This window comes from Sminthopsis crassicaudata, chromosome 4 (assembly GCF_048593235.1).
Source record: "Sminthopsis crassicaudata isolate SCR6 chromosome 4, ASM4859323v1, whole genome shotgun sequence".
Lineage (NCBI taxonomy): Eukaryota > Metazoa > Chordata > Mammalia > Dasyuromorphia > Dasyuridae > Sminthopsis > Sminthopsis crassicaudata.
The window spans coordinates 278787990-278802460 of NC_133620.1; the positions used below are offsets into that span (position 1 = coordinate 278787990).

Below are 14471 nucleotides of genomic sequence, written 5' to 3' on the forward strand. Positions count from 1 at the left end.
CATTGGCTGAAGTGGTTCTTCCCAGAAGCCCTTGCATTATCCCACGCCCATTCTCTGGGAGGATAAAGAGGACAGCACTCCAGGAAGAGAAGATGACTCTGAATTGCATCAGGCTTGACGGGGCTCTCTGCAGGAAGGGAAGTCACTTCTTTGGACAAGAGTTAACAGCAACTGCCTGGAGACAACGGTTTGTTACAGGAAGAAGAATCTGTCTGAGAGATTTGAGTAGACACAGCAGATCTCTTCCCAGAGAGCCCCGTCAAGCCTGATGCAATGCAGAGTCTTTCTTCTTGAATCCTGGCTCTGAATCTCCTCCAGCTCTTATCCTTCTCCAGGCCGATCTGCTCTCTGGGCCCAGTGCTATCTCTTTTATCCTCCCAGAGAATGGGCGTGGGATAATGCAAGGGCTTCTGGGAAGAACCACCCCAGCCAATGAGCTTGCCCCCTCTATCAAGTCAACCTGAGTTCTCACCTTGTAATTGTCCAACCTGAATTCTCACCTTGTCACTGTCCAGACAACCTGAGTTCTCACTTAGTAATCCTAACAGATACACATGGAGTTTTCTCCTTTCTTTTCAGATTAAATCCCTTTTGATTAGATTTGCAAAATAACTAATCAGACAAATACATTCTTACCAGCCCTTGGTAAAGGCACTCCATCTCAGATTGGGGGTTTATTAGTCCGATATTATAAACTGTATTTCTTGTACATCTTTATTTTAACTAGATGTTCACACTTTTCAAAACTGCCTTTTTTCTAAAATCTTTGCCATTGACTTGTAGAAATGATGAAAACACTGCCTCCCTAAGATTTTCAAGATTTTTTTTTTACATAAAAGGTTATAATCTTTAGCAGTATTATCTAGATTCCTTCTGGCAATATTTGTAGTTATAAAATCACTGAGTGAGGAATAGGCATCTGCTATGGTGTCCTAGGAGCTTCTTTGTCATATTTTGGATATATGTCCTCGAAAGAGCAGCCTTTTGTTGTTATCAGATCAACAAATAACTATATTAGTATCCCTATCAGTAGGGTTACCAATTTTACCACTGTTTATTCTGTCTTTTCTTGACCCTAACTGAATGATCTCTTATCTAACTTTGCTGTGAGAGCTACATCATCTTTGACTGAAGTGGAAACAGCTGCTTGTTCCTTATGGGGTTCTAGCTTCATCTTCAGGAAGAGCTTCTTATTTGCTTCTATAAGCTGCAATTTCAATGGCCCACATTCTTCTCTTCTCTTTTCTGTGTACTATTTCTTTCTCCCTCCCTCCCCTTGCCTCCTGTCTGTCTATCTCTCTCTCTTTCTCACTTGCCCCTTTCCTCCCCCCCTTCTTTAAAATAATTCTTTATTCTTTCTGATAATCTGAGAATCCCTAACCCTTTTCTTTTCCTTCTTTTCTAGGAGGGAGACCAGTTTATACTTTGTGCAAAGATCAATTACTTGGTTTTGACAGAAATATGAAATTTGCATTCAGGTCACTGCAAATTCTAGTTGGAGGGCTAAGATTGAGGTTCCTCTATTACTAATCACTCATGGTAGCCCCATCTATATTTTATTTACTTTACCAACTCCCTTTTTCTTTTTTTTTTCCTTCTTCAGCTCTGCCTTTTTTTTCCTTTTCCTCTGAGTTTTTCTCTTTGAAGTCTTTTTCTCTGAAAAATGAAAGAAGATGGGCTAGACTAGGGTTTCTTAAACTTCTAACACTCATCACCCTTTTCACCTGAGAATTTTTTACTTTTCCCTGATTTGGTATATAAATTAAGTATACAAATCAAACATTTTCTAAAAAATAATTTTGTGACCCTCACCATTCAGGTGCAGAATCCCATATAGGGTTGCCACCCATAATTTAAGAAGCTGGAGGCTAGACTACCACCTTCACTCTTTTTGAGCTATCAATCTAGGATCCTTTATCTATGTTCCTTGAGTGGTAGATCTTACTTTCAGCTTTGAAGAATCCTCCCAACCCTTCCTTCAATTTTTCCTCAAGTCCTGTCGTAATTTATCCTCTCTAAATTCAAACTCTGACTTTCTTTGCAATTCTCAAACCTTCACACTTTCTTCACAATTTCCTTTTCTTCAGCTCAGTCTTTTCCTGCTCCTTCTTCAGCCTAATCTTTCCCTCATCTAAATGTGAAGCAGGATATTTTCTTAGTTTCCACATCTGCAAAATAAGGGGGATTTGATCATTTAAAACTCTTAATTACCACCCAATTTGAAATTCTGGGATTCTCAACTATGTGATCTTGCCAAAGTCACAACATGTAATACTTGGATGAAATGCTTATTCTATTGAACCACCTGTGATGATCAAATAATATAATAATCACCAAGTATTAGACACATATAAAGTGTTATTTTTTATCATTTCTATACATGTTGAATGCAATTATGCTCTTCTCAGTCACAAAAGAAAGACAAAACATTGTTGCATCAAATACTACACTTTATTTTAAGGGGATTGAAGATAGGAGAAGGAGAAGGCAAAGAGGACTGTTTTTTCTTTCTCCACCTCGGAAACCTGGAACCTAGACATTCAATAGGAGGGTTGTGAACCCTTGGAGGGTTGGTTTTAGGAATGGTAAAATGAAAGGGTTGGGGCCAAACAGGCAGTGGGACTAATTGTCGTATGGGTGGAGGGTTTCTCGGAGTTTGAGATCTCCTCCCAGAAGGAGGAGCTGGAGATCCAGTCTGGGCTGTTGTGTGAAAACCCGATGGAGTTGCAAGCCTAGCAGTTGGTGGTTGGACCATGGTAGGTCCTGACTCGGGGAGCTTTGGGGTGGTGGCTCGGGAAGTGACTGAAGAGGGGCGGGAGTTCATCACAGACTTTGATCTCAGGACACATCCACAAACACAGGGAGCAAAAATAGGTGGTAGAAAAGAGTCGACAGCACTTGGATCCAGTCCTGGTGGGTTACCTAAGGGAATGCCTAGTTCTGTGAGCTCTTGCTCCAAGTCTTCAAGTGTCCATCCCCTCCTATGAAATATGAAATGGGGGAGCAGGGAGGAAGAAAGGTGAGATTTGTATTGAGACACAGGGAGAGAGGTAAGAAAAAGATTAGATGATAAGGACTAGATCTGTGATTTTATTAGTAGATGATAAGGACTAGATCTGTGATTTTATTAGTATAGTTATCCCTTCCACATAGTGATTTTTCCTATATTGATATATCAGGGTTCGACATATCAAGCGGTTGGCATAAGAAATTAAATGAGAATTGGGGGGTTATAGAAGCTGAAATTAGCACAAAAAGCTAGCAGAGGACAGGGAAAAAGTTTAGAAACTCAGAAATGCATTATATATATATATATAATATTATATAATATCAGTCCAAATTGTATAATAAGGTACTGTACTGTAAACCTCATAAAAGAAAAAAAATTCAGACTTCTCTGGTACAAAGAGAGGGTCAAAAAATTTACGTGTTTTTTCCAGATGGTGGGGTGCTGTGCCCTTAACCCCCATGATATGGAAAGGGATAATTATGTATGGAACTACATGTGGAAACTTTCTACCAGCAGAAGCAGACAGAAGAAAAGGGAGTTAGCTGGAGAACTGTCCATACATACCTTGAACTGTCCATACATACCTTGAGCTCTTCCGGGCTAGTGGGACTTCTTCCTCTAGAAATAGCCCATAGTAAATAGGAGGCTGTTGCCTTGCATGGTCCCCACTCATTTTCTCTTAAACAGAGAAGTGAACTAAGAGAGGAATTCTAAAGGTTAGAAGAATGGAAGTGGAAATAGAAAGAGCTTATGATCTACATTTCATCTCCCATTTCTGAACTTTGTTCATGTTTCTCCATAAAATCACTCTTCCTTCAAAATTTATCTCAACTACAACCTTTTATATAAGGGAATCTTAAGCTTTTTTTGTGTCATGAATCTCTTTGGCAGATTTGTGAAATTCCTGTAATATCCTTCTCATGGTTTAAATGCATAAAATAAAATACATAGGATTACAAAGGAGTAAAATTTAAAATAGGTGCATTTTTTCATGCAAGTTTACACACCTACTGACATTTGGGAGACTGGGAGGGTTATTCATAGACCTTAGGTTAAGAATTCAGTTTTACATGAAATTTTCCTGGATATTCCCACAACTGCTAGTGTCCCTCCCTCTATAATTACCTTGTTTTATAAATTTTGTATTTATTTATTTTTTATTTATATTTATATGTTTTATTTATAATAAATATTTTATATATTTATTTATATTTTTCACATGTTGCATATATTTATATATGTTTAGAAAGTAAAGACTAGGTATTATTCCATCCTAGTGTCTAGCACAAAATAAATGCTTGTTGATTAATTGATTAATTTGAACCCTGGGAAAAGAAGGAAAGGACTCTTGATTGGTCCAAAATCCTCTCCATATTTCTAGCATTTCCCCCTTCCCCCTTCCCCCTGAACCCACTATCTACCTTATGGCTTCTTGACCTTTATTCTCATATTCCAAGGAACTACTCACCAAATGGATTAACTTTGTTCTTTTCTGGCTCAGTGTTTCTATTCATGCTGTCTTGAAGGCCTTTCTTCTACCTCTCTCTTTGTGAGAAGCTCTTTTAGGGCCTAGATCATACTAACCCCATGAAACCTTTCTGAATAGCCCATCAGAAAGGTTCTTCCTGACCCCTTGCATTCAGATAGTATTTGTGTGTGTTTTCCTTAGGGATCATATTTTATGGTTTGCAAAATGATTGCCTCACAACAGCCCTATGAGGTAGGCAGTACAATGATTGTTATCCCCGCAGAGCAGACATGGAGGACCATTGAGGCTGAGAGAGGTGAAGTGAAAGGGCTCAAGGTGTAAGTAACTAAGTCTGGGGGCTTTGAACCATATATGCAATCAAATCCAACTCAATATAATTCAATCCACCCCAACAAACATTTATTAGGTGCAAAGCTACATGTGCCCACTTTATATAAGATCTTGTGCTTGGTACTGGGGATACAAAGACAAAATGAAAACCACTCCTTGCCACTGCTAGATATATGTACCTTTAAGGAAATCAGAGACTTTAAGGGTCTCATATATACTAAAATATTCATAGCAGCACTTTCTGTTGGACAAAGTACTTGGAAACAAAATAAATGCCCATCAGATGAGAAATGGATAAGCAAATTGTGGTACATAGATATAATGGAATGCTCTAAGATATATTATAATGTAAGAAAAGCTGAACATGATGGGGGCAGCTAGATGGCACAGTAGACACAGTAGACAGTAGACAGAGTAGACAGGCTATGGAGTCAGGAGAACCTGAGTTCAAATACAGCTGCAGACCCTTATCAGCTTTGTGACTCTGGGCACTAGAACCTAAATTGTTGTTGAACGTGATGATTCGTCATAAACATGATGAAGACAGAGAAGCATGGGAAGATTCTATGAACTAATACAAAATAAGTAGAACCAGGAAAACACCATATAAAATTACAATTAAAATTTGAATGAGATATTCTTAACTGGTTAACTGTGAACTTTAAAAAAATATTTTAATTATTTGATTTTCATATGATTGTTTTCCTTTGTGATTCTATATATTTTATTTTATGCACTTAGAAACAATATTCTGGCAAGAGGTTAATAGGTTTCACAAGTCTACCAAAGTGCAAGACACAAAAAATGTTAGGAACTCCAGATGTACCTATACCATAGATCTCTGTTCAAACTTCCTTGGCTTCCTACTACATGTAAGAGCTTGAGAAAGTCACCTAACTCAGGTCCAGTTTCTTCACTTGTAGAATGAGGAGTTGAATAGACATCTTAGAGGGTTTCTTCCAGTTCAAAATCTACGAGACAGATAGACACACACACACACACACACACACAGAAACAGAGACAAATAATAAATGTTTCTTGAATTTCACTTAACTAGATTATTGATGACTCTTACACCACTTCCCTTTGTATAGATAATACAGAATACATATGGGGCAGCTAGGTGGCACAGTGGATTTAGAGCACTAGCCCTAACGTCAGGAGGACCTGAGTTCAAATTTGACCTCAGACACTAGCATTTCCTAGTAGTGTAACACTGGGCAATCACTTAACCCTAATTGCCTCAGGGGAAAAAAATACATGGGATCATAGATTTGGGGTTGGAAGCAACCTAGTGTGAGCTAATGTGGAAGCCAATTTACTACTCTTAGCCTCAGTTTCCTCCTGTGTAAATGGGACCAATAATAGTATCTGCTTCACAGGTTTGTTAAATGAGATGGAAAGCACTTCACAAGCTTTACTTAGGCTGTCATCAAAATGAGAGAAATGGGCTAGAGCTCTTAATATTCCCTTCCAACTGAAAAATTCTATGAATCCTGCTACAGCTTTGCCTGCACGTCTTTCAGAAGTGTCTGGGTCTCACTAGCTTAGGCTTCCCATTATTGGCTTGGGATCAACTGTTGTGAGGAGGAGAACAAAGAATTAATTTCTTTTTGCTTAGGATTTCCCATTTCCACCAGGATTGTCAGACATGTTAACTTACTCTCCAGGCCTCTGAAGTCTTTTAGGAATGGGGCTATAATAAGGGGTGGAGGTAAGGGCGAAGGAACAAACTTCACAGTGCCCAGGCTTAGTACTTGTGATGCCCCAACTCAATGAACAGAAGTCCTCTGCCTTTTCCATCACAAGCCCTACTGGAAATGGTTTGCCAAAATGAGCTCAGCACCACCCCATTACTTCTGCTGTGAGAAGTCAAGTCAGCTGAAAGAAAAGCAATAGAAGAGTAGAGATGGGGGTGGGGGCTCAACCAGGATACATATATAGGTTCATAACAGAAACGTACCTGAGAGGCAATTTGTTTTTAATGCTGTCCAAAGATCCTGGGTTTTTGAGCAGTCCAATAATTGCTACCTAAGTGGGCCGGACAGGTCTATTGACCTCTCCCTTCAGCTTTCTTTATTGGTAAAATGGACGTGGGTAGTTTGCACCATATCTCCCAAGGCTATCTTGAGAACAGCGCCTTGTAAATTTTGAAGCGCTATAGAAATGGGAACTATTATCAAGAGTAATTCCAGCCGTGGTTGTTTAGGTAATTGCAGCCCAGCAGACCAGTCTGCTTGTCTCATTGCCACTGTTAACACGCTCTTTCCCCCTCCCCTTCGCTCCTAGCTCTACGTCCCAGCTCTTGGCCCCCTCCCGGGGACGCTTAACCCTGTTTACAGGAATGGGAATTTGCATGATGAAAATAACCCGGGCTCGGGCCGCTATTTTACTGCCTTTGGCACGGGGCTCGGAAAAAGCGGCTGCATAGTCAATTACTGGAATTTTTAAACACAAATAATATTTTATGGGATCAGCGGGCTGGCGCAACTCCTCCGCCCACGAACAAGCCTCATTGTGCTCGCAGGCTCCGACGGCCGCCAAAGTTGGGCCCGGCCTGGGCAGGTGCAGCGGCGGGGCCTTAGCAGGGCCCTGGGCGCCACCCACCCTTCATTTCAACCCCTGCCTAGGGGAGGCGAGGATTCAGTGGAAGAGCTATGCTGTGGAGCTGATGGGTCTAGTGGCTAGAAAAGAATGGCTTTTTAAGACCAAAATTCTGCATCTTTCAGCGCTCCCCTTTATTCCCCCCCTCCCCATCCCTTGGGCTCACCTGCAGTAACTGGGCCCCAGCTCAGCCTGGAAGCTGTTAGCTGGTAAAGAGGGAACGCCCAGTCCGGCCTCTCCCTGACTCCCTCCCCACGCTCCCCCTTTTCCCCCCGCTCGGCTCTGGCGGGCTCCCCACCTCTCTGGCACTGGGACCAGCCGCGCCGCGCCGCCTCCGGAAGGCCGGCTTCCCGGAACGGCCCGAGGGCGTCGGGGAATCCGCGCTAGGGCGCAAAGCCCAGGACTCTACCCTTCCCTCCTGCTCCACCCCCTCCCTAGTGCCCTAGGGGACAGGAGCCTTATGCTGTCCCCCTTCTCGGAGAGATTGCTTTAGAGGTGAAAGGGAGGCCAGATTGGCCCAAAACTGGGAAGAAACTCCTACAAGAAGCTCAAGGCGCCCAGACAATCCTGGAGACTGGCCCAGGGAACCCCAGAAGCGACTTAATTATGTGCTTAAGTTTCCAATATTCAGGTTGCTGGACACTTGAGTTTTTGTCCCTTAGAATCACTAAATATTAGGGCCTGAAGCGACCTTGGAAAGTCCCAAAACAATATGTAAATTGTTGAAGCTGGAAGAATTTCTAGAACATAGAATGTTGGGGAACACAAAAAGATATTTTATTGTCTAGTACACAAAATATTAGAACATGGAACGTTGAAATTCGGAAGACACAATCTCAAGATCCGAAGGGACCTTAAAATATAATAACCCATTTGGAGGATTCAGAACAAAAAAAAAATCTCTCTAGTGGAAGGGGCCTTAGATCTTGCAAGTCACTGGCCTCGAATTTTTTTCATCTGGAAAATGAAGGTGAGACACTAGAATCCCTTCTCCTTCGAAATTCTGTAATTCCACGAAATGTCGAAACGTGGAATTTAGAAGCAGGGAACAAGACCGTCGAGCTCATTTTGCAAAAGAGGAGCCTGAGAGGTAGAGAGAGGGAAGAGCCCAGGGTCATCCATCGAATTAGTAGCAGATCCTGGCAGGACTCAGTCCAAATATCTTTCCATCACAGAGTGCCTAAGACTCCGTTTGTCATTCTATCACCCACAACCCAGTTCCAGCGCCAAGATTCCTCTCGCACCCTCCCACTACTTCACTACCCTCCCCCCCTTCCCACCACCCGGCAAAAGGCAGGGTTAAGCAGGAGCAGGTGTGCAGCCAGATGCCGATGACCACCCTCCTCCCACCACCTCCCAGTCCAGTCCGCCAGCCCGCCTCCTCCCCCGCCCACTAGCTCTATACCAAACAGACCCAAATAAAAGTGCTATTGTTGCTTGGGCTTTTCCCCACCCCCTTCTCTCCTCCACCACCTGGAGCAAAGCCTGTTTGCCTCTTCACCTGCCCCGGGGTAGGGCGGGGGTTAGGGGGAAGTGAAGTTGCCGGCTCTAAAAGTCACCCGGGAGGGGGACATCCGCTGGGCCCCTCCGCCCCTCTCCCACTCTAGTATATTATGCTCCGTTCTAGGGACCAGAGAGAAACTCTTCACCCTCTCTGTTCCGCGGTGCAAGAGACTAGGACTATGCACACTGATCACTGAACTTCCCGGGCACCCGGCAGTACACTGTATAACTTCTCTCCCTCTGCTATTTGTCTCCGACTCCCGTCTCTTCTCCCCAAGCTGGTCTAGTTCATCATCCGATATGCAACTGATATACAGCCGGGCAAGAAAGTAATAGAACCCATAAGTGTAAATGTAAATCTCTCTCCCCCCCCCCCCCGCCCCGTCCAACTTTCCACCTTGTGCAATTCGTGTTTTGAATGAGAGAAGATCCCTTAATCTTCTTTTGCTTCTACCCAGTTCCACTAGTTCCCTTTCTTCTCCTCCTCCACCGTCTCTGCCCCCCACCCCCTCCCTTCCCCAAGCCGGCGGCTAAGCTGCAAGGTTAAATAAATATCTGACTGCAGCTTAAGGAAGCGAGTCAAAAAGAGTTGCAAGAGAAGAAATCCAGATCTCCTTTGGGACCCTTTCCCTGCCCGCCCGCCCGCCACCGCTCCTCCCAGCCTCTGATTTACGGAGAGAGACGTCCCCACCCTAAATTCTGACAACCACTACTGCCCAATGCCTCGAGATTTCTCCACACTCCGGACTCTTAAGACCTTGAGAACTTGGAAAGACTGTTCTGCCTTAGACTTGGGACTACTTCCCTAACCACAGACTCTGATGACCATATTTCCCTCTTATTCATCTCTTATTTACTGCACAGGAGTAAACGTTTGTAAACTAGTGGAGGAATTTCACTGTACTCCTGACCTAGAAGGGCAGTTCACCAGCCTTCCTAGTCCTACCTTTAAGATTGGAAGGTGAAGGGGGAGGTGGGGAAAGAAGGGAGAAAGGAGCGGTGTGTGTTTCCAGAGCATATACACGCAGATGAGCAACTTGGTGCAATAGAAACTACTGGTATTAAGCTCCTGTTATGTGCCAGGCACCGTGTTAAGAACTGAGGATACAAAAAGAGGCAAAGCAGTCACTAACTTCGAAGAGCTCACGATTTCACGTGAGAGACAACAAAGATGTATCTTTCCCCCGTTCCCCCCCAAATATATTCAGAATAAATAGAAAACAACAGAGAAGGAATCAGAGTTAAGGATTGGGAAAAGCTTCCTGTAGAAGGTAGGGAAGAGGAAGAACAGGCATCAGAGAGAGGTAGAGAAAATACTCAAACCCCCAGAGATATGGAGTGTTTTGTGTATGAAAACAGCAATGAAGCCAGTTTCATGAATCACAGAAGGGGGATAAGGACAGGAAAGGAAGGGTTTGGTTATGAAGGGTTTCAAAGGCCAAACAGAAGATTTTATATTGTATACTGGAGATAGGGAACCATTGGAATTCAGCGAGTGGGCATGGGAAAGGGGAGGGATGACATGGTCAAATTTTCAAAGAGGAAAATCACTTTAATAGCTGAATGGAGGATGGATTGGAGAGGGGCGGACGCTTGAGACAGACAGATGAACCAGCAGGCTATTGCAATAGTCCAAGCTTGAGGTGATAATATATCAGAAAGGGGACAGTATCAGAAGATACAGGGCACATTAGAGAAATAATTGCAAAAGTGAAATCTATAGACCTTAATAACAGATTGGATGTGGGGTGGGAGAGATAGTGAGGACTTGAGAAGGGCATATGGATTGCTAGTCTGGTGGTGCCTTCAATAGTAATACGGAAATTGAAAAAGGTGAGGATATAAGACTGAGTTGTTTTAGACACTTTGACTTTAACACAGAACTTCCAGTTGGAGATGTATGAAAGACAACTAGAGATGGAAGACCAGAAGTCTTCAGGGAGTGGATATGTAGATATGAGATTGATGAGTATTGAGATGGTAATTAAATCCATGAAATTATTAAAGGTGAGGTACTGTAAAAGACCACCCAAGACAGGGTGGGTGAGATACCCAAAGTCAGTGGGCTTGATTTGGATGAGTACCTAGAAGAGGAGATTGAAAAGGAATGGTCAAGCACAGGAGGAAAATCAGGAGAGATGGGTATTCTGAAAACCTAGAAAGAAAAAAGTATTAAGGAGGAAATAGTGATCAGCACTGTGAAAAGCTGCAAAGAGGTCAAGAATAGGGAGGATTGAGAAAAGCCTGTTAGATTCAGAAATTAATAAATGGTAACTTTGGAGAGAGAAATTTTGTTGGAATGATGAGGTAAAAAAGCAGGATTGCTGAAAAGAGAGTAAAAAGAAAAGACAGCCTTCTCTCTAGAAGAGATATAGACCAATAGGGAAGATCCAGTTAGAGATATAGTTTTTTGTTTGCTTGTTTTTGTTTTTTGTGTTTTGTGTGCAGGTGTGTGTTTGTATGTGTGTTATGGATAAAGGAGACAGGCATACTTGTAGTCAGTAGAGAGAAATTGAAGATAGAGTGAGAATGACAAAGAGGATAGTTTATTGGAAGAGATGCAATGGGATGGGGTTATTTGTGTTGGGAAAATAATTTGCCTTGGCAAGGATAAGAGCCACATCTTTGCATGAAACTTAGAGTGAAGGAGGAAATAGTGGCTAGCACCAGAAGGCATTTGGGTGATATTAGATAAAGAGCAAGAGAGAAGAACTCATGGTGAAAGGCCTGGATTTTAAGGCAAGTTTCTCATCTCAGAGGGTGGAAGAGAGGGAGTCATGGGATATTTGAGGAGGAATGGAAAAATTTGGAAGAGCCACTGTGGTGTGGGGATTAATGAGTTGATTAGAGAGCACCATTGAAGTTGTGTAACATAAATTTGTAAAAGACTTAATCAGAACAATTTCTTCACTAGCATCTCTCAAGAGACAATTGTCTTCATTGAAGTTCTGTTGCTAACTAGCTATGGAATCTTGATCAGGTGGTTTCCTATTTTTGGATTCTCAGTTGCTTTTTCTGTAACACTATGAGGTTAGACTAATTGTTTCTTCAGTCCTTCCCAGCTGTGACATTCTAGGTGTTCTATCATTCTCTGTTCTAAGGTTCCTTCCAATCCTGTCATTTTTTGCTTCTCTTCTGGGATCCTAAGTATGGAGTTGGATTGGAGGGTGAAGTGTCAGATTATGCCTTGAGTTGAATCCTAAGTAGTCCCTTCCTCTTGTCGTCTTTCCAAACCAAGGATTAAGGCAGAAGACCGTGTCACCTTAATAGTCACACCTGTGACTATTAAAGGTCCTGGCCTGAAGGGAGATATTGAGGACAAAGATATTAAGGACAAACACAAGCAGAACTGAGTAATCCTGAGCAAGTCATTGATTCTTCCCGCGCTTCAGACTTGACCAAAAAATGAAAAAGTGGGATTTGATGGCTTCCAGTTCTAGATCTATGGGGGTCCCTTCCAACTCTGGAACTATGGTCCATATCTGTAGAGCTTGGGATGGGACTAAAAGATAGGTGTCAAGCAATAAAAATATATTAAGCTGGGGCAGCTAGGTGGCACAGTGGATAGAACACTGGCTCTGTAGTCAGGAGGACCTGAGTTTAAATCTAGTCTCAGACACTTAATACTTCCTAGCTGTGTGACCCTGGACAAGTCACTTAACCCTAATTTCCACAGCAAAAAAAAAAAATGTATATCTATCCCCCCCCACACACACACATAAATTAAGTGGTTATTATATGCTAGGCATTGTGCTAAGTGCTGAGGAATAAAAGTAAAATTGAGGAGGCAGGAGGGAGACCACTGGGCAGGGCTCAGACTCTATAACCCCAGTAAAGAATTAAGTCTGGTATTTTGGCTGTTTCTTTGCCTGATGCCCTCAACTCTCCTTTATTGGGTAGTTCATGAAAAAGAGAGATGAGCTCTTCCTGGATTTACTTTGAATTTCAAGAAGGGGTTAGAACCAGAAGGAAATTCAGAGATCATCTAGTCTGGTCTCCTTTTGCAAATGAGAAAGAAGTTGAGATAGAATCAGGCATGTCCAAAGGCTTGTTCAAATCCACAGATACAATAAATCTCAAGAGGTAGAATTTTAGCATGTCTTCTACCTCCATTGGCTCTCTCTCTGTATGTGATGCACACATATATAATAACATTTTAAAATATAGCTTTATTTCATTAAATATTTAGCCAATAAATAAGTTTAAAAATATTTTTAAATTTTGAGTTCTAAATTCTCTCCCTCTCTTCTGCCTTTTCCCCACCCTTTGAGAAGGAAAACAATATAATATTGATTATATGTATGAAATCACGCACAACATATTTCTATATTAATTATATTGTAAAATAAAGCAAATAAAACAAAAAAGAGTTTTTAAAAGTATGCTTTAGTCTTCACTCAGAGTTCACCAGTTTTCTTTCTGGTGATGGATATCATTTTTCATCATGAGTCCTTTGGAACTGCCTTGGATCATTGCCTTAATCAGAGAGATTAAGTCTTTTACATCATAAATACAATATTGTTATTGCTGTGTACAATGTCCTCTTGATTCTGCTCACTTAATTTTGCATTAGTTTTTATAAGAATTCCCACCTTTTCTAAAACAATTCAGCTTGTAATTTCTTATAACATAATAGTATTTCATCACAATCATATACCACAACATGTTCAGCCATTCCCCAGTTGATAGGCATTCCCTTGATTTCCACTTCTTTGTCACCACAAACAGAACTGAATAGCTAACATTTGTATCCATTGATTAAGGGGCAGCACTATACTAAATACTTTACAATTATTTCATTTGATCATTATAATAACCCTGGAATTATAGCATTATTATTATTCCTCTTTTACAGTTGAGCAAACTGAAACAAATGGAGGTTAAGTAACAGGATCATACAACTAGAAAGTATATGAGATCACATTTGTGTGTAGGTGTATGTTGGTGTCTGATTGTATCTCTGTGTCTATATGTGTGCCTTGATATCTAGTTGGGTTCATATATTTATTCAACCATTTCTCAAACTTTTATTTTGCACTTAGCAAGCTACAAAGATAAGATGTTGCCTTGCCTCCAGGAGCATGTAAATTATGCAATACCATGTAATAAATATACAAAGACTACAGTGCAAAATATAATACAAACAAAACAAAACAAAAGGAATAATTGTCAACTTAGGAAATAGTTCATTTCTTTTCCCTGGATCTCAATTTTCTTTTCTGAAAAAGAGATAGCTACACAAGATGCTTTTTACTGCTTTGTCCAGCCCTAAATCCTCTGTTCATTGATTAAAGAGGACTTTTAAGAAGAAAACATTTAAGGTAGGTCTTGAAAGCTGAGTAGAATTTCCTGAAGTGGAGATGGAGATATGGGGTACATCCTAAGCAAAAACAAGAGTTGTGTCTCTTTCTCTGAAAGGATGTTGATGCCTTTCTCTCTTTATGTCTCTGTCTATAGTATGTTGTATTGGTGTCTAGTTGTGGCAGTGGATTTCTGGTGTGTATAGCATTGGATTATGATTTTGTGTATTCTGAA

General features: G+C 41.4%; 1 long non-coding RNA gene across 2 annotated transcripts; it reads right to left on the minus strand.

Annotated features, from left to right (window-relative positions):
- Positions 1-2432: 2432 nt before the first annotated feature.
- On the minus strand, positions 2433-4668 carry LOC141541270 (uncharacterized). 2 transcript variants are annotated; one of them, XR_012481716.1, is made up of 3 exons: positions 4479-4668; positions 3595-3706; positions 2433-2981 (listed from the first exon to the last, which is right to left on the minus strand). It is a non-coding gene; the product is annotated as an uncharacterized LOC141541270 (long non-coding RNA). The 2 variants fall into 2 exon arrangements; XR_012481717.1 differs by having other exon boundaries at positions 3575-3706.
- Positions 4669-14471: the final 9803 nt, after the last annotated feature.